The 26,621-nt window shown below is 34.8% G+C and overlaps 1 long non-coding RNA gene across 1 annotated transcript; it reads left to right on the forward strand.

Annotated features, from left to right (window-relative positions):
- Window positions 1-1,564: 1,564 nt before the first annotated feature.
- LOC139812438 (uncharacterized) lies at window positions 1,565-16,373 on the forward strand. Its single transcript, XR_011731870.1, has 2 exons — window positions 1,565-1,862; window positions 16,145-16,373. It is a non-coding gene; the product is annotated as an uncharacterized lncRNA (long non-coding RNA).
- Window positions 16,374-26,621: the final 10,248 nt, after the last annotated feature.

A 26,621-nucleotide genomic window follows, 5' to 3' on the forward strand; every position in this document is an offset into this window, starting at 1 on the left:
CAGATAATAAACTTTTAGAATATTTATCTTGCTCTGCATCTCTTAGTATCGTGCGCAAATACTTTATCATAATAGTAAAAAAATCGGAAAGCTATGGTTTAAAAATGTCAAACTACAAGAATGTAATAATGCAGCCCCAATGATCGTGTGAACAGTTTTCTTCTCACTGTTGCAAAGCATGCAAAGGACGACGAAATCTTAGAATATGAAAAAAAATTTAATAGAAATAAAGCCAAAGTAACATTAGTGTTTTTTGTATAACATATTTTGTTTGTTTATAAAAATATCGTAAATATTTATTATATTTAATGAGAAACTTGTTGTTTTAATTTAATAAAGAACTCGATATGCACATGCAATGTAGCATATATTAATTAATATTATTAACCATCTGCAGTTTGAGCATCAACTCAATAAGATAAATTTTATCATTATTCGAAATTTGTTATAGGTACTATTTTATTTGTACTTTAATACAAAACTTATTTAACATATAATATTTATTATTTTGGTCCGTAATTACTGAAAATAATGTTGCGTTTTCAAAACTTTATGAAATACTCACTCTTTCAAAATATTATAACGTCAATTATTTATTATAATAATAAATTTTACTAATTCATTTCTAGGCTGAACTAATCCATTTCTAGGTACTTACATTCATGCATGAAAGATTATAAAAAGAGAATAAGAGAAATTATTATGTTTAATTTTAAACTCGATGATATACACGAATGATATGGAGATTTTATGAACTCACAAGATATTTATATGTATTTTTTTTATGTTTCTAGATATTTATCTTTATATATGACACGTATAAATAACATTTAATTTTAATTACTCTATTATAATAAAATTCTATTTCGTTAGATTTAGTAGTCTGAATAATTCATTATTGCAATATTTATTGTTGGTGAACATCAGAATAATTTGTTTTAAGTAAATGAAGCTATTAAAAGATTTAACCACTGTATTAATGAGCTAACATAACTTATTGAATAAAAAATATATGCACGTTTATCGGAAATCACAAATCAGCTTGAGAATTATTTTTAGAATTTTATTCAGATTTTAATATTGATATATATCTTTTTATTACAGATAATATTTTATACAATTAATTTTTCTTGTTTAAACAAACATTCAGTGTAAGGGTTATTTCTAAATATTATTTTAAGACTTTTTTTAAATTATATGTTGTACGTAACTTTTAATATAGAATACATGAAATTTCGCGAAAAGTTAAATTATTATGCTAGTTTCAAAAGTAAAGCAATTTAAAGAGTACGTCTGTTTAATGCATCGCATTTGTATATGTATTCAACTTATAGCCGTTATCTTTGCTTTTTTTCGTTATATCTTTGCTCTTTGAATAGATTGTTGCTAAAATAGATGAGTGCATATAGTTTGTAGATGATTTAATATATATAGTTTAATTTACTAATATATTCCTAGTAAAACATCGGTGGATCGCGAGGCAGTATCGATCGATAACTGTAGACTCATAATCTCACCGACCGGTGCCGCCCTCGACGATCCCCGATAGCAATCAATACATCAATACATTACTCGCCCACGTGCTTTTTGGCAGCTTACGCGAAGCCGCAAGTGCGCGGAAATCACTTCCGGGACGTCCTCGTGTAAACACTATTCTCTTTCGGGCTCTCGGCAATACACGCCAGTACACACGTTAGACCGGCTAGACCTACAGATACCTTTGCATGGACATTCTATTGCTTGGACGTCTACCTGGCTTGCCTAATTTCACCTACGCTTGCCTGGACACATCTACTGGTTTGGTTATACGCTTTATTCTAAAAAAACGTGCATTGTTGAGATACCGAGGCGCGTAACATGGGGTGAGTCACTTCCTAGTTATCGTTCGCATTTATTCGCTAAAGGAGCCTATACCCTCCTTATTACGGTCCTTCGACCGTTATGTTTAATTTTAAACTCGGTGATAAACACGAATGATATGAAAATTTTATGAACTCACAAGATATTTTATATTTTCTTATTTTTCTAGATATTTATTTTCATATATGACACATAAATAGCATTTAATTTTAATTACTCTATATATAATTTCTTTTATTTTCTTTTTATCTTATTCTCTTTAATCTTTAATGAATGCAAGCACCTAGAAATGGATTAATTCAACATTAAATTTATTATTATAATAAATAATTGACGTTATAATATTTTGAAAGGGTGAATATTTCATAAAGTTTTGATGCAACTCTAGTTTGCGTTTTCAACAATTACTCGGAACCGAGCAAAGTCCGCAATGTGATAATAGTCGTTGACATTGCCATCGCTGGATGGGCAGTGTTAACTTTGCCTACATCAAACCGGGCAATGTCCACTAATAAACTACTTTGCCCAGTCGCGTTGTGCAATGCTGACATTGCCCAGGCAATGCTGACACTGCACACTATGCGGACTTTGCCCGTAACATATATAATGATTAGATCATATATCACGTCATGTATGGTACATTGTTATACAAAGTGTCAATTTGAAAACTTTTAATCAAAATATCTCGGGAATTAGTAATGATATCAAAACACGGTTTGGAGAGAATGTAGGGGAGTAAGGGGGACATACTTTGATTTAAAAAAATTTGACCTTGGGTGGAGGCGTCAAGGTCAAATAAAGGTCAACTTAATTTTTTTTAATAAATACATGATTTTTTAAATATCTACGTTTGTAGCCCTTCTTATTACGAGCTCAACGCGCTATGATCCAAAGTCGCCGAAGGTCAAATGACCAAATGCAGGCTCATAGTATTATTGTCTTTGTACATGTTATGAGACACCTTTTGCAGCTGCAGCTTGCGAATCGACAATGTTAAATTTATTGCAAAATGACTTAACACTTCAAGTTGAGTTGCTTTATTCACTAATCTTTGTACGGTTCTGTTTTTCTTTGCTATTAATCCTGTTTCTTCACATTTTAATATTAATTCGAATAAGTAACATTTACTTCGCCAGTCAATAATTAACACAATTGAGAATTTAATTGACTATACTGGCAATTATTATAATCGTGGTAACGATTATAATTGTCGTGACAAATCGTCACCAAGTTTCGACCAAGGATTCTGGTTATTCTAAAGTCGATGTAATTTTAGATGCTTATAATATAAGCATCTTAATTAAATAATTAAATGTATTGCAAAAAATATTACCTCACCCAGGGTTCGAACCTGGAATCTCCCTCATTCCGTGACGAGTGTCGTACCAATTCGACCACTGAGGCACGTGGTAATATTTATCGCAATAACATGTATTAAGATGACAAACGATAATAAGATGAAAACACCGATTTTCAGTCAAAGGTGTATATTCAAACCGAATAAGTAACATTTACTTCGCCAGTCAATAATTAACACAATTGAGAATTTAATTGACTTCTTTTCTTCTCTTCATCTTAATACATGTTATTGCGATAAATATTACCACATGCCTCAGTGGTCGAATTGGTTGAGTTCGTAATGAGAAGGATTACAAACGTAGATGTTTAAAAAATTATGTATGCATTAAAAAAAATTAAGTTGACCTTTATTTGACCATGACGCCTCCACCCAAGATAAAATTTTTTAAAATAAAGGTATGTCCCCCTTGCTCCCCTACATCTCTCCAAACCGTGTTTTGATATCATTTCTAATTCCCGAGATATTTCGACTAAAGTTTTTAAATTGACACCCTGTATAACAATGTCCAATACATGGCGTGATATATGATCTAATCATTGTATATCTGTATATGATCATATAAAAGTACATTCGACTAGATCTGCTTTCATATATAAGACCAAACCAAATATGATTATACATATAAAGATAAGATCATATTGCGTCAAATTTCGGATTTTATTATATATGATAATGATAATATAAATTACATCCCATACAGCATGAAATATTCCATGAATGTTCTATAAATATTCTTTAGAATATTCATGAATTTTCTATGAATGATCTATAAATGTACAAAGAAAGTGTAATGTCCCGCTTTGAATGTCCTTAGAAATTTCTGTAAATATTCTCGAATAATCTACAAATGTTTTATAAATATTTCCGCATAATCCATAATTTTTTTATATATGCAAAATATATTTATAGAACATGTATATAGATTATTTTAGGAACATTAAAAATGGGGTATCGCATATTCTGTATACATTTATAAAACAATATAGGATATTTGTGAATATTTGTGAATTTATTAAAACAATCTTGGAATATATACATTTTTCTTAATATATTCGGGAATATTCACAAACATTTGTAGATTACCCGAGAATATTTATAGAACATTTAAAGCGGAATCGTTCACATTCAAATGTTCTATGCACATTCTTAGAACAATTACAGATTATTCACAAATATTTTAAAAAATGTTTATAGGATATATATATATTCTATACTATATTTGGAAATATATTATTAAAGGCCTAAAAAAGAACGTGAAATTTAATAACAAAAGTTGTACCCTTATGAAAAAGTACACTCAACTTTGATGGTTAACACCCAAATTGAGAGTTAACACTCAAAGTTGGGCCACAGTAGCGCAACTCTCTGTCGGCGCCTTTGATGTAAGTGTTGTCCAAAATGGAGTGCGCATGCGCGAAATAAGTATAAGCGCCCACTAACACCATCTGAACGGCCACGTTCAGCAGACACAACTGTTGAGTGTCGTCTTATCGACACGCTACGCTGATTCGTTGGGTCTGAAAGTATAAGAGCCAATCACGTGCTACTGAGCGGTTTTGCTGAACGTCTTTCTCTGAACTTCTTTCTCAATTGCTCTTTCTTTCTCCGCTCTCACTCCACTTTTACATGAAATTAATCTGAATTTAATAAAAATAATAAAGATAAATATTTATGTATTAAAAATAAAAAATATATAAAAATGAGAAAAAATAAAATTATATAAATGTGATTGCAGATTGAATAATATAAATGTATTGAGGTAAATTATTAGAAAATATAATGTTATATAACATATATTGAACAACCGAAAAGAAAAATATAATATTTTATACATTATACTTATAAGAAAACAATTATAATTATAAAATATGTAATATAAAATATTTAATATAAAATAGTTTTATTACATTAAATGAAATAAATGAATGATTTAATTATGCATCCAAAATGAAAATGAGATATATATTCATGCTTAATTTAAATGAAATTTTAATTTTAATACGACGATATGTTAATATTACATTTTAAAATCATTTTATGTATACCTATACAAAAAGAATATACCTGTAATAAATATAACTGCAATATATTAAAAGTACATGTTTCATTAATAAATATAATAAAGAATATAATAAATATAATAAAAAAACTACATTTTTTATGTAAAATAAAATTGTATCTTTATTACAATACATAAGAAATTACATATTATATGTATTACTAAATTGTAGTCGAGGAAATGGAGGAGAGAGCAGTGGACGGTTTGGCTCGGAGTGGAGAGGAGTAAGAAAAGGATTTTCGAAAGGAGGTGAAGTAAGGAAGGATAAAGTGGGGTGGTGGAGCCTGTGGAGGAGGATCGGAGGAGGTCGGGAAAGTGGAGAAGAGGTCGAGGATAGTGTGATTGAGGAGCAGTGAGGAGAGAAAGTAAGGGAACACCTGAGAGGTTAGGGTGTGAAGCAGGAAGATAAAGGGCCCAGGTTACACGATGAGAGAGATGAGCGAGTTGGCAGCATGGAGTTTCGAGCGACCGATCGATCGACCTGTCGAGAGACAGAGGAATGTGATGGTGGCGCGGCAGATGCGGAACGAAGCGGGGAGTCTTCGCGACGGGTCGAGGGATCGAGCAATCGAACGTCTGGCTTGGCGGCACGAGGCGGAGTAAGGCCCGGCGCACGTGTAGTTGAGCAGAAAATTCGGTTGCGGAAGGGAGAATAAGACGAGGAGAAAGGTAAGCGATGATTAGTGCAAGGACAGGTTGCGGAAGGATCAAAGGTAAATGTAGAGGTAAAAGAGATAAGCGTGATAGGACAGAGAGAAAAAGAGGAGTGCGGAAGAGAAAGCGGAATAAGGGAGAGGAAAGTAATAACGCACTTGTTACAGATTCCAGGATGGAGCGCGAGGGGAGAACAACAGCAGAGGCGGTCGAAAGGATTGTGGAGGAGAAAGTAAGAAAGATGATGAGGGAGAGGAAAAAGGACGAGAGAATGGAGGAGCTGGAGGAGAAAGTAAGGAGCTTGGAGAAAAAGGTAGAAAGAATGGAGCAAAGTGGAGGCAAAAGAAAGAGAGAGGAATACGAGGAGAGTGGGACTGAGAAGAAGAAATGGTGGGCGGGGGTAGGTGAAAGAAACGAGGACGAACTAAGGAAAAGGAATGTAATTTTAAGGGTCGAGAAGGAGAAATGGGGAGGCAAGGAGTCGAAGTGGGAGAAAGTAAAGGAGTTATTCGCGGAAGGGCTAAAGGTAAGAGTGACGGTGAGAGAGGTGATTGTGGTGCGGCAGAGAGGAATATGGATGACCATATTGGTGAAGCTGGGAAACGAAGAGGAGAAGTGGCGGGTGTTGGAGGCGAGGAGAAAGGCAGGGAACAGCATAGGGGTGAAGATCCATGAGGACAAGTCTGTGGAAAAGAGAGATAGAGATAGAGAGAGAGAGAGAGAGAGAGAGAGAGAGAGGAGAGAGAGGAGAAAATGGAAGGGAGGATACGCAGGAGTACAGGGAGATCGGAGGATGAGGAGATATCAAAAGATATGGAGGAAAAACTTCTAGTGGAGTCGGATGAGGATAAGAAGGATGGAGGAAAGAGAGACTGGGCCAAATAAGGAGAAGACGAGATGGAAGGGATGGAGAATCAAGGGCGGGGCCGGTGCAGAAGCGGAAGAAGAAGAAGAGGAAGATGTCCACGGGGAGCTGGTGTTGTTTTATATGTCACTTTTGAATGTTTGAATGTTAGGTAATTGTAAGAGGTTTGGGTACGTTTCTCATAAAAAAAACGCCTTGTAAACCCTACGGGGAGAGACAATAAATGGAATACAATACTAAATTGTAGTCTTTTTTTCTTTTAATTTATTCACTGCTCCATGCTTCAGCTACTCGATCCACCTCAACACAGACCAGAGAAAAAAAACAAAAAAATACATTAAATACACTTTATTGTACAATTCTTTCATTGATCTGTATCTCAGCTACTCGATCCACCTCGATACAACCCAAAAAAAAGAAAAGGGCAATAAAAGTGCAAGCTACAATAATTATTGTACAATAATGTAAAACAGAAAATACTTAAAATATAAACAAGGAATCTATAAAATGTAATATTAATAAGCTTCATTTCTTCTCCAAGTTTTTCATTCGTATAACCTTTTGATTATTCATCCTTGAGGCATGTAAGAACTTAAAAAAAAAAAAAATTAATTAATTAAATGTATCACTAACAGTATTCATGCCTTTACAAATACACATGCACCATCGCACATACATACATACATACATACATACATACATATACATACATACATACATATATATATTTAACACACACGAATACATAAATTTATGTAACATACACAATATTAAATTTAAGTAACGTAATGTATAAAAGTCTATTAATGCATATTAATACATATATAGTAACGCATAATTTCAACGCACAATATAAACGCATAATATTAAAACATAATATCAATATTAACGCAACTGAAAAAATTGCACATACATGTTGCCATTAATTAAAAGTAAAATGTAAAACGCAACAGTACAATCAATACATTATTAAATATGATATAAGTTAAACAATATAATTTGAAAATAAACAAAATGCAATAAAGAAACACGCAAAGTTATATATAATGTTATTTGCAAGCAAAAAAAACATGCAATAAATGAACACACAATACTGGGTAAGTAAGAAATAAAATTAAGAGATAGATTAAGAAATTAAAGCAATTAAAGAATACATCACAATCCATTATAAGAATAAGAATCAATGAAACAGTAGCCTCAATAATTAAAATATGTCCGTAAAACATAACTCAACATGACAATTAAACATTATAAGAAGAAGACTGCGTAGATAAGAAGAAGTGTAAGAATTACAAACAAAATTTATAAATGTGAAACGTTTAAAAGTTTCCTATTTTTTGTGGTAACCCGTTTGCATGATTTATTATGCAGCGATAATGTGTAATATATATCTACGCATTCAAAGATACAATTTTATCAAAAATAAAGTAGGAAAATTTGGACATGGCGGTTCAAAAGTTATATTTTGTGCTAATTGGAATAAATAATTGCCAATATTTTTCTGAAAACAATTCTTTTCAAAATTTTTTACAAATACTTCTTCTAATTTATGAATATAATAACAAAAATCATTACTTGGTATGTTTAACTTTCCAAACAAATTTCCTTCTTCGTTTTCATAGGCTCGAAAAAAACAATGTAATGTTGTATCATCTAAGACAGCCATATTATCATTCATATATTTTGTACATATGTCACAAGAATGTATTGCTGTACATCTTTTAATTAAAAATCCGCAAACATATTTAAATGCGTTTTCTTCTGGCAGATCCATTGAACGATATTCATGAGTCGGAATATTTAAAATGTTATGCGCCGATGATGAAGCAGTAAATTCCGAAACAATGGACTCTTTGGTATTATCTAACGTTCCAATAAGATTTAACATTTCATCATAATCAGAAGCACAATTTTGCGTATCCGAATGTTTTAAAAATGTTGTACTAAAAAGTTTTTTAAAGGCGCTCTTAAATTGTATAGGTGTCGGATTAAGACAATTACCGCCTTGTTGCCGAACGGAACCAAAATTTGACACAATCTTGATTCAATCTACGTGTTCGGAGATATGGAAAATTATGATTTTTTAATGTTTCCCAAAGCTGAATGATGCTATTAATTGTTATCTGCCAGCATTTAAAGCATTTAACTTTTACATATTTACCATTATTATTATTATTATTATTATTAACTACTTTAATACTTTTTATAAGATCTGACGTTTCTTGCAAAAACTGCGTTTGTTTTTCACTTCCGGTAAAAACTTTTTCATGTTGTTTAGGATTATTTACGGCGGACGAATTTAACATATCGAACAATTTATCAAAATGATCAATTAAATCTATAGTTCCAACGACTTCAGTCGGAAGAAGACCGACAGACATCTGTGTACACATTCCTGCACATACATGGTTACTAAGTACTGGTACGGCATATTTAACTTTCATTCTCATAAATTTATTTGGGTCCATATGAATCTTTGATAATTTAGGAGCTGCTCTTATCCATTGTTTGACGTCTTGCATATAAAACTGTTTAATATGATCCCACGAAGCTACTTTATTATTAAATTCAAAATTATGTTTTAACAAATTATTTCGGGTTGCTTTTATTAAATGTGGAGTGTCAAAAATGTAAACTAAATTTTCTCCGTTAACTGAAAAAATTGAATTTTGTGTAGATATTCCTAAATCACGGGACAGTTGTATAAAATTAGAACCCATGTCCGTAACCAATGCATGCACCATAGCACCTGTATTGCTTAATTTAATTATTGTATTAAATATCAGATCCTTTCTAAAAAAAAGGCATGTTAAGTCGATACTCGCATATCTCAAAGTTTTTTGTTGCCGCTTTTCCGCGATGCCAATTGGTCCTCTTGCTGCGGTTACTTCATTTGCAGTTGTCATCGTATATTTTGACAGTTGTGTGTATCAAGAAGTTAATACTGTAACAGTAATTGCATAATGTTAAAGCTAAATAGCGCGCGCGAAGCGCGCGTCTGTGGTGTCTAGTTTTTTAAAAAGTTCATATGGCATGTAGTCTCTTCAAAACAAAAAACAATAGGCACCTTCCTGCAATACTACGTGCCATAATAACTAAAGCGCTTCTTGCAGGTTTAGATGATTTTTTATCACCAATGTCTTCGAAACCAATTATTTCATCCCGTGATACATTATAAAATAAATGAGCTTTTAAGCTCATTCCCGATAAAAACAGTACGTGGATCCACGTTATTGCTACGTGGATTCGACGTGGATTCGACGAAATTACGTGGATTCGACGTGGATGTGACGTGACTGTTTTTATCGGGTTTTGTCTGCACATATTATGCAATGACGTTCTATGAGAGGCAACGTATTTAATTTCAATTTAAGTGCTTCAAAAATTTTATCATTTATATCAGGCTCAATATTCCATTTTTGTGTAAATAATTGTAGAGAACGTACAGAAGGCAATTGAATCTTTCAATTCCCGGTAATTTCGTGGACTTAAAAAAAATAATGATAAAGCAAATTTCTTAAATTCGGGATCATATCTTCTGCCACGTTTACATTTTAATTGTGCGTCGACTTGTGCCGCTAATATTCTATTAAATTTTTCCGGTAATAAACTTATGGCCTAGTTTTTTCAGTTGATCGAATTCGTTTTCTTCTTCAACTTTTGTAGCTTTCTTTTTCTTTTCCATACGAAGCCGTCGGATTGTTTCACGCATTACTTTATTTTGCGCCTTTAATTTTTGAAACTTCTCTCGCAATTTCCTTTTTCTCGGACTATCATCGGACGATTTATTCCTAACTGCAGGCTTCTTATTGATAGTGGATGTGCTCCTATAATATATTCCAAACGTTAGATCCATAGTACAAAGATTATTTTTAAATATAATATATGTAATTATGTAACTATAAATTTGCTATAAGAGACAAAAACAGCAAAATAATATTAAACAAAATCTAAAGTTAAAAGAAATTTAAATATAATGTGTTAATAAATAAATTACATATATCCTGACAATTAGATTTTATAAGAAAACTTTTATTACATAACAAATAAAGAAGATAAAAATACATGTTTGACTGGAAATTAGTAAAGAAAAACTTACGGTTGAGTTATTTCTACGTCACTGACAATAATTGGGACGATTGTTTGTGAAGTTTCTGCTTTGCTAAAAATATACAATTTTTTTTCTTTTAGCCATTATTGTTAATAAACGTAAACAAGTTCTTTATTAATATAAATTACCTATTATTTTCTTGCACTTGCATTTCTGCAACAGTTGCCTCAGCACATGTATTTCTGCAACAAAAATATGTATTATAATATCTACTATAAAATATAATATTATAAAAAATAGAAAATTTATATTTAGCATCTACTTTCTCTACCTATCTACTTTCTCTTTAACCACATTTTCTTTATTTTGTTGTGTTGTTTGTTCGGGTGCTGTGTTGTCCCTAAAAGATTTTAATTATTTTGTTTTTATATGTTACTTTCGCGTAATACATAAAAAATAATGTAAATATTGTTAGATATTGTTGCTATTAATTATATTGTTACAAAAATTATTTTTTATGTACTACTACCTTATACCAGTATTATTCAATTTTATACTTTTTTATGAAACAAAACTAATTTAATTAAATTAAAATATGTAAAATTAATAATTATTTGTTAGTAAAAACTCACTGTTGTTGAAAACCTGGTCCAAAAAATATAGTGGGTACAGCATCTGGGTGAAGACGAGCCCTAACTTTATTAATTTTGTACCATTTGTTTTCAAAATGCAAACGGCACAAACGACAATTCTGGTGGGCATATTCTGGACTTTTAATTAGGTTCTAGATCCAGCCTTCCACATGCTCGTACCCATTGCAGCCATCTGTAAATGTTGTACCATTTTACCAATGACAAAGTAATGCACACATTACGATTAAAAATACAATTTATATAAAAAATAATAATTATATAAAACAATGTGTTATACCTGTCTTGTTCCTTTGGAAATTTAAAAAAATGTCGTTGCACATCAATGAACTTTTTAACGCACTCTGGTACTGCACAGCTTGACTTTCTTATCGCATTCATTTTTAATTATTATGCAGCAACACCTGAAACAAAGCTAAGATCAAAGTGTTTCCAAGAGAATTGAAAACTTATATAATATTTATATAGGTTAACTATTTCCTTAGAAAAGAATTTCTCTTTTATGTTTCCTTCACTTTTATCACTTATTTCACTTTTATCACTTTCTTCACTTTTTTTCACTTTATTCTTTCACTGTCTTTACTTTGTAAACTCTTTTCACTTTCATCACATAAACGTATTCAGAGTCTGTCAAACACTTCTAACAGCTCTCAATAGCATTCAGTGGCTAATTGAGCTAATTCCCTCCAAATTTCTGTTCCAATACAGATAAGCATTTACTTAACGGACTATTTAAATTTTAAGAAGGAGCGGAGCAGAACGGAGAAAGGAAGAGCAATTGAGAAAGAAGTTCAGAGAACGACGTTCAGATGGTGTTAGTGAGCGCTTACTTATTTCGCGCATGCGCACTCCATTTTGGACAACAAGAAATCAGGAGAGTTGCGCTACTGTATATACTGTGGCGTAAGTTTAGTGTTTGTCATCAAAGTTAAGTGTCAACAATTAAATTTAGGTGTAGATTGAGTGTTGACCATTAAGGTTTAGGTAAATTGTGGGTTTAATCCTCAATGATGAGTGTTCATTGGGAGTTTATTCTCAATGATAAGTGTAGGTTGGGGATTAAAGTGAGCACATGAATCGTGTTGAATCCGCATCAATCGTAAAATTTTAATACAACACCGAAATCGGATTTAATGTGATATTTCCGGATTCATCTGAATCCGACTGAATTGGTTTCAATCGTATTAATGCCAATCCATTTTAATCAGGTGAATAAAGTGACCACATGAATCGTATTGAATCCGCATCAATCGTAAAATTTTAATACAACACCGAAATCGGATTTAATGCGATATTTCCGGATTCATCTGAATCCGACTGAATCGGTTTCAATCGTATTAATCCTAATCCATTTTAATCGGGTAAATAAAATGACCACATGAATCGTATTGAATCCGCATCAATCGTGAAATTTGAATACAACACCGGAATCGGATTTAATGCGATATTTCCGGATTCATCTAAATTCTACTCAATCGATTTCAATCGTATCTGCGCTTAATCCATTTAAATTGGGTAGTGAAAGTAGCTATGTGACTCGGATTAAATCCGCTTTAATCATTAAAATTGTATATAACACATAATTTTTACGTAATAGAGTTCTTACTATATACAGGATTTCCTTTTGGTAAAGTCATGAATTCTATATTTGCAAAACTGTAAAATGTTTTTATTTAATTCTTCGAGAACACACAGGGTTAATTTGACCCTTTTTTTGCCAGAAAAATTTTTAGCCAAAAATTAAACAAAAAAATTAAATTTTTTTCGTAAAAAACATTTTTTTTTTTTTAACAATTTGACCCTACACACACTTTGATCGTCCACTATTTTAAATTGACAAGTGCGATCAGCTTGAAAAAATTCCCAGATGTACTTGGAATATTGTTAAATTAATTGATATAAATAAAAAATGCCGTTAAAATTATTTACATAATTTAAAAAATTAAAAAAAAAATTTTTTTTTTGAATTTTTTTGAATTTTTTAAAATATGTAAATAATTCCAATGGCACTTTTTATTTATATCAATTGATTTAACAATGTTCCAAGTACATCTGGGAATTTTTTAAAGCTAATCGCACTCGTCAATTTAAAATGGTAGACGATCAAAGTGTGTGTAGGGTCAGATTGACCCAGTGTTCTCCGTGAATGAAAAAAAAGGTGTGTTTTCGAAGGGTTAAATAAATACTGCACATTGTAATAAATTTGTAGTAAAAAGAAAGGAATTATAATAAAGTAGTAAATAATCCTGTTTATATATCCGGAATTCACGGATTCTATCAGTTTGAATCGGTCAGTCAATCCGTTTAAATCATTATAATTTCGTGATTTCGGGGTTCACGAAATCATAACAATTTAGACTGATTCAAACCGATAGAAAACGAGTGAAATTACATCTTTGAGTACGAATCCGTTTCAATCGTTTCCAATCGGTATAATCGTTATGAAATCATACACGCAGAAAATTTTTCTCGAAAAATGTAGAATACTCATAATAAAATTTACTAGATTTGCATCGCACCGGTAGGATATACGCGTATTCAACCCGGAAATTAATATATGACAATAGAAAAGTAATAGTTTGATCAGATACATCTTGTGACCTAAAGGTAAATAAGTTTGCCATACTAATAGTCCGGGAGCCATACTAATAGCGACACAAAAGTGTCAGCGATTTGATTAGTCTTGGAACAAAGTAATTTCTCTTGTTTTAATAGTGTTGTTGATGAAATGCAGAGTCTGGCTGCGCTGTCTCGCTGGAATGGGCGTTGCGGCGCCTTTGATCTTGTCGAAAAAACACTTATGTTGGAAGAATTTGATTAGTGCTGAGCTTTTATATATTTATTGTTTTTTGTATAAAGAAATGTTTTAGAAGAGTCTGGCATGCAACTGACACTGGAAAATGAGTCTGACATCCTCCCAAAGTCGTTGTAAAAAGTCGATTTGTAGAATCATTTGATTAGAGCTGTAACTTGTCAAGATGGTAGTTTAAATATATAAAATTATAAAAAAATAAGTCTGGCTACTTGTACTGGCTGGAAAATTGGTCTGGCACCCCCTTTAAAGTCGTCTGCACGAGCGCGCCGGTAGCTCGTTGCCCGCCGTATTTGTAATATTATTAACGCATTACTCATTGAAAAAGATTTTACTTGTCCAAAAGGAGAAACGTAAACGATTTCGTGCTTATTAGTAGTGGAATAATGTGTAATTAATTATGTAATAATCAGAAATAAAGTAATTTAAAAATAAAACTATATTTTAAAGTAGTCAACATTATGAAAGTATACGCTTATAAAAAATTAATTAACTTTATTTATTAAAATTATTAATTTATTCATCTGGATAATTTGTAATCAAACTTTCAATTTCTGATGAACTTTTATTTTCATCATCGGTGAGCTCGGTATTGTCGGTATCGTCATCGGATTTTTCTTCGATTTCCTTTGATTGAGTACGTTCATGATCTGAAAATGATTCAAAGTTGAATTTATTATTAAAATTACACGATTTTAATAAGCTGCGATAAAAACAAAACTTTTACGAACTAAACTAATTAACTCGTTTTATTTGCAAAAAAATAATTATTATCTTAAAATCATATTTCTAAAGTCATGATTAAAGATTTATTAACAGTATTTAAACCAAAATTCTTTATATTTTTATAAACTAAAATATTATAATATTATACAATAAATAAATAATTAGTTATTATAATAATAAGTATCTTTATTAATTTCAAATTATTTGTTGCATCATTATTATAACTTTATTACTAGTTTATTTATTCAAAATTAATTTTGCATTCATTTAAAATAAAATTAATTTATGAAATATACCTTCATTTTCTTCCTCATTCGATTCAAGTAATATACTATATCGCTCACGAACGGGCAGTTGCACTTCTTCGAACCAAGTAAACTCGTACTTTTCGTCAACTTCTTTCCAGCCATTCTCAATCGGAGACTTTGTCATATGCTGCAAATAAGCGTTTCTCCAAATGGTTGCGATGCATGACGCTCTCAAAAGTTGTTGCTTTAATTCGGATTGACATGGAGGTATAGATGACGCATCAAGTACAACTTTTGAGAGCGTCACACATCGCAACCATTTGGAGAAATGCTTATTTGCAGCATATGACAAATTTGTCTCCGATTGAGAATGGCTGGAAAGAAGTTGACGAAAAGTACGAGTTTACTTGGTTCGAAGGAGTGCAACTGCCCGTTCGTGAGCGATATAGTATATTACTTGAATCGAATGAGGAAGCAAATGAAGGTATATTTCATAAATTCATTTTATTTTAAATGAATGCAAAATTAATTTTGAATAAATAAACTAGTAATAAAGTTATAATAATGATGCAACAAATGATTTAAAATTAATAAAGATATTTATTATTATAATAACTAATTATTTATTTATTGTATAATATTATAATATTTTAGTTTATAAAAATATAAAGAATTTTGGTTTAAATACTGTTAATAATTCTTTAATCATGACTTTAGAAATATGATTTTAATTAAATAATAATTATTTTTTTGCAAATAAAACGAGTTAATTAGTTTAGTTTGTAAAAGTTTTGTTTTTATCGCAGCTTATTAAAATCGTGTAATTTTAATAATAAATTCAACTTTGAATCATTTTCAGATCATGAACGTACTCAATCAAAGGAAATCGAAGAAGAATCCGATGACGATACCGACAATACCGAGCTCACCGATGATGAAAATGAAAGTTCATCAGAAATTGAAAGTTTGATTACAGATTATCCAGATGAATAAATTAATAATTTTAATAAATAAAGTTAATTGATTTTTTATAAGCGTATACTTTCATAATGTTGACTACTTTAAAATATAGTTTTATTTTTAAATTACTTTATTTCTGATTATTACATAATTAATTACACATTATTCCACTATTAATAAGCACGAAATCGTTTACGTTTCTCCTTTTGGACAAGTAAAATTTTTTTCAATGAGTAATGCGTTAATAATATTACAAATACGGCGGGCAACGAGCTACCGGTGCGCTCGTGCAGACGACTTTAAAGGGGGTGCCAGACCAATTTTCCAGCCAGTACAAGTAGCCAGACTTATTTTTTAATAATTTTATATATTTAAACTACCATCTTGACAAGTTACAGCTCTAATCAAATAATTCTACAAATCGACTTTTTATAACGACTTTGGGAGGATGTCAGACTCATTTTCCAGTGTCAGTTGCATGCCAGACTCTTCTAAAACATTTCTTTATACAAAAAACAATAAATATATAAAAGCTCAGCACTAATCAAATTCTTCCAACATAAGTGTTTTTTCGACAAGATCAAAGGCGCCGCAACGCCCATTCCAGCGAGACAGCGCAGCCAGACTCTGTATTTCATCAACAACACTATTAGAACAAGAGAAATTACTTTGTTCCAAGACTAATCAAATCGCTGACACTTTTGTGTCGCTACCTCTCGGACTATAACAAGAAAATATGAGAAAAGTAAAAAAAGTCCTATACTAATATGTATATAGACGACGGAAGGCGCGCGGCGCGAGCGGCAACGCGGGCTCGCGCGGCGAAAGGGTTCGGTTCGCGCCCGCTACGCGGCGCATCGCCGGTATATTCTCGCGTGATTAAGATTCAACATCGACCCCTATATCTAGGGCAACTCGGCAGGGTTTCTACAGCGTTCTCAAGTTTGCTCGTGGCGGACAGCTGACCGCCACAGCCTATAACAGCAAACAGCAACTTATGTTTTTTGCCATGACTGCAACAGACGTCTCGTTTTTTGTCCATCAGCCATATTTTTATTCTTTGCTCTCTAAATTTCCTATACTTTCTTGAAATCTTTTGCATATTATGACTATATTCTAGCCGTGCAAGATTAGTATGGTATTTACTTTGTTCGTGTATACTTGTATTTTCGAGAAAAATTTTCTGCGTGTAACGATTCAAACCGATAGAAACTGATTGAAATTACATCTTTGAATACCAATCCGTTTCAATCGTTTTCAATCAGTGTAATCGTTATAAAATCATAACAATTCAAATCGATAGAATCCGATTGAAATTACATCCTTGAATACCAATCCGTTTCAATCGTTTTCAGTCGGTGTAATCGTTACAAATCCGTGATTTCCGGATCAAGAATCCAGATTCATGCGGATTCAAAATTTTTAATCGGATTCAATCGGTCATTTTTAGCAGGGTATAAACGCTCAAAAAACGTGCCTACGCATACAGTAAATTAATGCGAACATTTAGAACGCAAGAAAACACGTATTCACCATCTAATAACAAATATATTACAAGTTAAAGCGATCGAAATTAGACTGAAATAGCAGTTGATAGTTCGCGAGTAGGTAGATGTGGCAACGCAGCGTCGCCCGCGTTTTGGCTGTACCCGAATCCTGTCGGTATGTGCACATTTTTGTGGTTCTCTTCCGTGCTATGTCCACGATTTTTTGATTCTCTTTGGAAATAAAACCAAAAAATCATGAATCTAACGGAAGAAAACCAAAAAATTGTGAACATAACATAAAAGAGAACCCTAAAATCGTTGACATTACTACAAAATAGTAGACACAGCACGGAAGAGAACCAAAAACGTGCACATACCGACAGGATTTGGGTATAGCCAAAACGCGGGCACCTAACCTCTTATCCAGAATGACAGAAAATTCACCGGCATGTTTACGTTTAGCAACTGCCGTTACGTGGCTCAACACAGAGGCGAGTACTGCTACCAACCCCGTAAAAGTGAAACGTTGCCAAGTTTCAATCGTATTTAATATAATCGACGGAAAGTTATTAAAAAATCGATAGCTTATATAATTGTCAAGGGAGCTACCAGTAAGAATCATTATTTTATTCTATCAACGGCAAAACATATATTCATGCCATTTTTATATTGAAATAATTAGCAATACTACAAGTTTTCAAGTTGGCATTGGCAAAAAAGTGTTTCGTTTTTAGCTAATTAAAATATAAAGATGCATAATATGATACTTTTACTATACGTTTTATGCGATAGCAGCGTATGGAGAATAAAATGATACCTAATACAGATTTTTTAATGACCTAATAAAAAACTTTTTTCTAAACCGTCAATTGACTCAACTGGATCGCTTCAACCTCCTTAAGCCTCAATGTTTAGTGTAGGTTGGAGATTGATCCTCATCGTTGGATGTTGGTTTGGTGTTAACAGAGTGTTAACCTTTAATGTTCTATGTCGATTTAATCAGTGTCGCCATGATCCCTTTATCGTTGGGTGTCGTTTAAATGTTATTGTGTTAATTTTTGTTAAGTGTCAATTGACGGCTTGGTTTATTGGAAAAATGTTTCAGATAAAAGTTGAAAGGTTTGAAGGGTGCCAATAGACGATCTTATTAGATTTTGGATCCAAGGCTTGTATTGAGCCCAATAGGGCCTTTTTTTTTTAAATGTGGAAATCTTCTACCACTGGGGCGGTCGGGGAGAGCCGCTACGCGGCAACCAGTCACGCACCCAGTGGCTCCCCGTTTGACAGGGGGAAAGACCCCCTCACCCTCCGGGGAGAGGAGTGAGGGGAGTGCCGGATTCCATGCATGTACATCGCCCACGATACTACATGCATGGCCTACCGGCTAAAACCACACGGTCGTCCCTCTCGGCACATCGAGAGGGGGCCCCGGGAAACGTAATGATACCATCCGGGATCAGCCTAATAGGGCCTAAGTCAAATTTTTTAAATAAAAACCTCTATTTTTTATTGTATCATTTTTCTAGATAATACTTTTATATAATATATAATACTTTTTGAGATATTCAAGGAAAACTTGGTAACTTTCTCAATATATATTTAGCTTGTAATATCTGGATGATTGTTTGCCAGAGAAAAAAGTGGTACAGAGGACTTTTTAACTTAATTTTATTTCAAAAATGTGCTGTTGCAATAGTATACTCCAATTTTTTTTAAATATATGTGTATGCATCTTCTTGGAGTGTTTACAAATATTTAAAAAAATTGGAGTGCTATTGCAACAGCATATTCTTAAGACAAAATCAAGTAAAAAAATCCTTTATACCACTTTTTCCTCCGGCAAACAATTATCAAGATATCATAACCTAAATATTGCAAAAGTTAACAAGTTTTCCTTGAATATCTCAAAAAGTATTAGGCAAATAAAAAAATGTTTCAAACAAAAGTTGTTCAAATTAATGAATAGAGAAAGATAACACAATAAAAAACAGGGGTTTTTATTTAAAAAATTTGACTTAGGCCCTACCCAGCGAGAAATGACCCATCGAATCGACGTCTAATTGACGTCAAAATCATCGATATTACATCATATCGAAATAATGCTCGAAATTTGAAGCTTATTTCAATGTTTATGCTATATGACATTTAAAAAAAAAAAAGATTATTTGTGACATACATTCATCGCGCCAGACTGTAAACAGGCAAATTATGTATTTTCTGTTAAGACATCGATATTTCATCATTTCGATATCAATTCGAAGCTATTTTGATTTGCCTGTCAAATATATAATAACATTGCCATTATATAGAATGCAATATGAATAAAAAATTATATTATATTGGCAGACATGGATAATGTAAATATTTTATGATTTGAGCATTATAATAATTGCGTTACAATATTAATTTTTTTAGGCTTCCATTTCCATGAAATAATTACTTTATAACTGTAAAAGTCACAACAAAATTCCTGTTTGTAATTTGACAATTTTGAAAATAAAAATATTATATAATAGGTACATTTTCAGTACTATACATCCGCTCATTTATTAAACAAGAAGTTAAATTATAATAAAATTATTAATATTAAATATTAATACAATAAGATATTTATATTTACAATTATCAAAATAAAAAATAAGTTCAATTATGAAAATAAATATTAATAATTAAACTTATTAAAAATTAAATAATTTGTTCAGATATTGCGCTCAAATTCTTTTCGCGTTTTACAACGCCCGATCGTTTCACATTAGATGACGCGACGCGCGATTCGCCACTCTCAAAGAGCCCCCACTCGTTAGGTGTCATGGCCGCACTTGCTTGCGTTTCTTCGAAAGTGTCGAGTCCGTTACCTCTTTCTTGACGGATTGATCGTTGCGGCGCGTGTTTCGGAGACCAACCGAGCGAGAGTCGGATCACCAGGGCGAGCTCACCGCCAGGAAAGGGAGAGCTGAGGCAGCTAGCGTCCGAGAAGGAGGATCGAGGCGAGGAGTCCGGTTCAGCGAGCGGAGTCCTTAAGAGATTTTCATTGGGACGCCATATTTGTTACTTTTATTTGAGGGTTCATATTTTTAGGGTTTATACCGTCATTTTTAAGGATTAACCATTAATTGAAGGTTAACTATTACTTGAAGGTTAACCATTATAAAAAAAAACCTTAAAGTTGGGTGTGATTTCGGACCGCCAATTGAAGATTAACCTTCAAATGATGGTTAACCTTCAATTGGCGGTCCAAAATCACACCCAACTTTAAGGGTTTTTTTATGGTGTTTTTTTAACGGTTAACATAAAAAGTTGAGTGTATTTTTCTATAAGGGTAAGACTATATATTTATATTTATTTGGAGCTATAATAAGTTTCTTATATTATTTTTTTAAAGAAAACTTTTACATATTTTTTAAATACAAAATACATCAAATCGTATTTATTTTGATAAATGTTAAGATCTTCGATAAATATATAAGTAAAACGAAATAATCTTGATATGCAGGATACTGTTTGAAGTTGAAAGAGAAAAAGAGAGAGAGATTGTGTTATTCTTTTTTGCGGCCATCTGTGGCGGTTGTAATACAATAGGTTGCCGCGCATTCTACGTAGTTCTTGGAAAAAGCGCGCGAGCGGCGCCGACAACGTTGCGTCCCAGGCGGCGAGGCACACGTGTGCCGCGCATGCTCGAGCATGTTAGGAGGGGCGCGCAGCCCGGCCGAGCGAGCATTTGTTTCGCAGATTTCGTGCACGATACATCGTGCGTTGTAGCTCAGTTCGATATATAATTGCGTCATCCTTTAAGAATCGAGTCGTTAAATTGTGATCTGCCACTACTTGTATCGTAGTAAATTAATTACTTCGAATATCTTAATCAACGAAAGATACGTTAAACTGCGATCGTCACCGAGAGGAATCCAGGGATATCCGGACCGGCGAGCCATGCCGGCACGTGGAACGAAGGAAGGCAGCCATTTGCTGCAACGTTCGAGAGAGCCCTTTCGACAGGAATCACGAGCCCTTTCGAAGGCTGAAGGAAGGAAGCCATTTTCTGGAACGTTCAAGGAATCCTGCTCAGGCTGAATACGAGCAGCTACTTATACATCGAGAGGAAATTTATCTCTTGCGCGGTCTGTAAGACTAGCTATAAGTTTTCATCTGTTTTTCTCACAAGGTAACCAATTATCTCATAATTCTGAGGAGGGACGTTAGAATTTCATCTAACGTTACAATGAGGATCCTGATCAAAGGATCCTAATCTCATCTGAGGGTTATCCTTGTTAGTTTGAGGAGATATAATAAGTTTCGCGTGTTGAGAGGAAAACATCCTCTCTTATTTCAGGTTTGTGCACAATTAATTTCGAGTCATTTGTATAACACTGAGCTCAGTATAAAAGTCCATTCATTAATTAATTCTTTGATTTCAAATCATTTTATTTCAATGCAAAACTTTACTTCTTTCTTTTGTGCGATCAATTCGATATAATCAATTCTACAATCTCGTTTATCGTTCATTGCGTTACTTTGCGAACATACTGTACATTCACTTGTAATACGTATTCAATGAAACTGCGGTCCTTGCTAACTATATAAATCGTCTCTTGCGTGATTATAAAACTACCGAGTATTCGGTTCCGTGCGTTGTTATAAAAGTTATTTCTCATTGATTTGATAATTATTCTACTAAGTATTTTGCGAATTCTGAATTATTGAATTTTATATTCTGATTGATTTACTTGACTAATTGAACAGTCCTTTCTTGATATTACGTGATCTGTTTTATTTTGACTACGTTAATAGAAATTATGAGATTACATACTATAAATATTTCCTTGATAATGAACCTGATTACATAACAAAGAAACGCATCAGTGAATGCAATTTATTTTGTCATCAATATAAGGAAAGGACTGTACTAAAATAATTATTGATTTGTTTCTTTTGTGTGTTTTATGCATTTATTGTATTTTCATTATATATTGTATAATCTATGTAATAATTTGTTCACGAATACTGGGAAGGTTTTCGGGCAGTTTCCCTTCTCCTATGCAACAAATGTTGGTATTCTTTGTCTAGTTCTGCCAATTCGAGTCATTTCAAATTACTTAAATTTATTAAATGCAATCTCTCTCTCAATAAACGGATTCTTATGATTTGTTCCTTCCTCATCTAATTCTAGAGTTCAGGCTTGTGCGCGAGCTTGTGCAAACAGATACACTCACGCATTTTAAAATTTTTCTTTGCAAAAATATTTTTTTCAAACATGTCAGAATTAATTTTATACGTGGAAAACGTTTTTAATTATTTTATTATAAATAAAAATTATCATTATTATAGAAAACGTGAATTATGTTATAGCATACGATTTCTCAAAAGTCCCCATATTAGTACGACCAATAGCCGTCCTCCCTAGTACGGCATCGCGACATCTCTCTCTCTCTCTCTCTCTCTCTCTCGCTCTCTCTCTCTCTCTCTCGCTCTCTCTCTCTCTCTCTCTCTCTCTCTCTCTCTCTCTCTCTCTCTCTCTCTCTCTCTCTCTCTCTCTCTCCTCTCTCTCTATCTCTCTCTCTCTCTCTCTCTCCTCTCTCTCTCTCTCTCTCTCGTCTCTCTCTCTCTCTCTCTCTCTCTCTCTCTCTCGCTCTCTCTCTCTATCTCTCTCTCTCTCTCTCTCTCTCTCTCTCTCTCTCTCTCTCTGAGTGTGAGTATTGGTGGTGGTCAGATTTTCTCGCTCCTGTTTCAAGCTAACATTTCTGCTGCCGTTAATTGCCTTTGGGCTATTTTTTTGCAGATTCTTGCAAGTCTTTCGTTGCTTGACGCGTGTGATACTCATTTTCTATGAGATTGCCTCCCAGTTCCTAGCATTTTTGGGTCAAATCTTTTTGGTCATCCTAACCTCACTTCTGGTATCGTTGTGGAATCTTGGTCTTGCCCGAGCCGGGGCGTCCGCCCGTTGCGCATGTGCCTGCTTCCTGGTCTGCTCTTTCTGCACCTCACTGCTTTTGGGTTGCCTGTCTGCTCTCTATTCGGTGCGTCTGTGCGGTGTGTGCCTGCCCTGGCTAGCGTGGACTGCTTTGCCCGCGCCTGATTGGTTGCTTCGTGATACCGACTGTGAACTTGCAGTATAGCGTGTTGTGTGTCTCCGCCGCGATCCTTGTTGACGTGGACTGCCTTGCCCTCGCCTGATTGGTCGCTTCTTATTGCCAACTGTGAGATGTTGTGTGCCATGCAGCGCGACCGAACATGCAACAGATGCTCGAAGTCAATTGCTGGGCAGTTCGTCTCTTGCAGTGAATGCACCAGGGAATTTCACCCTGGTTGCGTTAAGGCGTATCTTAATACGAAATCAGCCAGTGCGTGCTGCTTGGCTCGATTACCGACCATACCGCCGCTGCCCATCGACTCTCATGCGCCTCGTGTCGGCGATTGCAAGAATGCTGTCTCGTCGCCGCTTGCGGATGGAGTTCCTCCCCCTGGCGCCTAATCTCTTACTACCGATGCGATGCTCCGATCTATTTTAGCCAGGATCGATGAGTTGGACAAGAGGTTTGCTGACAGGCTTGACGCCGCGTTCGAGAAGTCGGACAAGAAAATCTCCACATTTATAACTCGTCAGGAGGTGGTAAATGCTGATTTTGCGGATAAGCTTAACCAGTTTCCTGACGTCATCAAACTCGTCGCGGGTCATGGTGATAGGATCGCTGTGTTGGAGGCTCGGAGCTCCGTGCTCCTCGGCTCTCAGGGTGTTGACGCCGCCCTGACTGCTGCGTCGCGTGTCCCCCGAATATCCGACATTATCGTCTCGGGCATTCCTCACTCTCTAGCCTTAACGGCTGACGAATTAGTAGCTGGTGTTTTTCACGCGCTCGGGGTGTCTGGCTTGATCTCGGATGTTTTGGAGACGCGTGACGTGGCTGGGCGTGGAGTGTCTGTGTCGCTGGGTGATGCGTCGGGATCGTGTCTGGCCCTTGAGCAGAACCGTCCTGCTAATCGGACGCGATCCTTAATTGTAGCGCTTAAGTCGCGCGAGATCCGCGACCACATCATCCGGGTCGCCCGTGGCAAGCGCCGGCTTGCGGTGGGCGATGTGTTCTCGGGGGGCTTTCCCGGTAGCATTTACATAAATGAACTGCTTCCAACACAAACGTACAACTTGTTGCGTCGGGCGCGAGCCAGGGCTAAGCAATTCTCTTATAAGCATGTCTGGACCAGAGATGGTCGCATCTTTGTCCGTAAGGCTCAAGGTCAACCCCCTATTTTTATTGATTCTGAGGCCGATCTTGCGGAGCTTCAGTGATCTGTTGCGGCAGATGTGGATCTTCTTGCTTCGCGTGGTCGCCTCAGCATTGCTTGCTTTAACGCCTGCTCCCTTCCTGCCCACTTGGAGTCAATCCAGGCCTTCATTGCACTGAACTTCTTTCATATTATCTCGATTACTGAAACCTGGCTTCACTCTCACATCTCCGATGATCTAGTTCGTATTCCTGGATATTATTTGTTGCGTGCTGATAGGGATGGCAGGGAGGGAGGGGGTGTCGCTTGCTACATCCACGACTCGCTGCGAGCGCGTGTTCTCGCGTCGTCTCCTCTCGTCTTCTCGAATGAGCCTGAATTTCTTGTTCTGGACATTCGGGGCGATGATTGTGAGCCTCTCTTGTTCACGTCAATGTACCGTAGACCTAAGGGAAAAAACTTCTGTAAATATGTTGATGCTCTAACTACATTCATGCATAACTATAAAAATATTATCATTTCAGGTGATCTTAACTGTAATCTTCTCGCTTCATCTTACGATTCTGATCACCTTAGAGACATGGTCTCACAGTTGTCGCTCAGCATTGTCGATTCGCAATCGACTTTTCACACTCGCTCTTCTGACTCGTGGTTGGACGTTTTTATAGTCGATAACCTTGATAAAGTTTTATCGTTTCGTAAATCGGATGCGCCTTTCATTAACGGTCACGACCTGATTGAGCTGAAGTACACGTTTGTGGTTCCATCTGCTTCGAATCGTACTTTAATTCGACGCAGCTACAGGGATTTCGATGGGTCAGGATTCGTCGAGACTCTCACCTCTACGTGTCCTTATCTTTCGCCGAGGACTTCAGCCATAAGAGTCTTAATGGGCCTGACTTGGATGACATCTTAAATACCTTGACTGACGACTTCACGTCCTGTCTTAATCAGTATGCGCCCATCCGCACTTTTCGTGTTACTCGCCCAGCTGCGCCTTGGCTTACTGACCAACTTGCTCGCAGAATTCAACATCGCAACCGTCTCTATAATACTGCCCGAAGATCGCGAGACATTCTCGATTTTCATATCTATAGGCAATATAGAAATGATCTCACAGACGACTTGAGAAGGGCCAGGGAGCGCTATCACATGGAGAGATTGACTGCTATTTCTGATCCATCCAGGTTATGGCGTGAGCTTGCCAGTCTTGGGCTCATTGAGTCTCCTCTATCTTCTCCGCTCAACTTTTTTTCTCGTGATATTTTAAATGCCCATTATGCCTCCATCTCCAACTGCTTTCCTTCTTGTACACTTTCTCAATTTTCCGACATCATCTCTTCCATAGTACCTGACGCACCACTTTTCAGTTTTTCTCAGATCACCTTTGAGGACCTTAGCTCCTTTGTCTCCGCTTCTTCTGTTTCCCTTGCCTCGGGTTATGATCAATTACCTCTATACGCCATAGCCTTAGCCTTGCCCCGGATTGGTAATCTCCTTACCACATTTTTTAATTGTTGTCTGAATTTCAGTCACTTCCCGTCTTTGTGGAAGCGAGCCATACTTTGACCGCTCTCCAAAGTTAAATCTCCCGCTTCTCCTTCGGACACGAGGCCTATTGCTAATCTGTGCGAACTCTCTAAGTTGTTCGAAAAAATTCTACACCGCCAG

Source organism: Temnothorax longispinosus, chromosome 1 (genome assembly GCF_030848805.1).
Source record: "Temnothorax longispinosus isolate EJ_2023e chromosome 1, Tlon_JGU_v1, whole genome shotgun sequence".
NCBI classification, from domain to species: domain Eukaryota; kingdom Metazoa; phylum Arthropoda; class Insecta; order Hymenoptera; family Formicidae; genus Temnothorax; species Temnothorax longispinosus.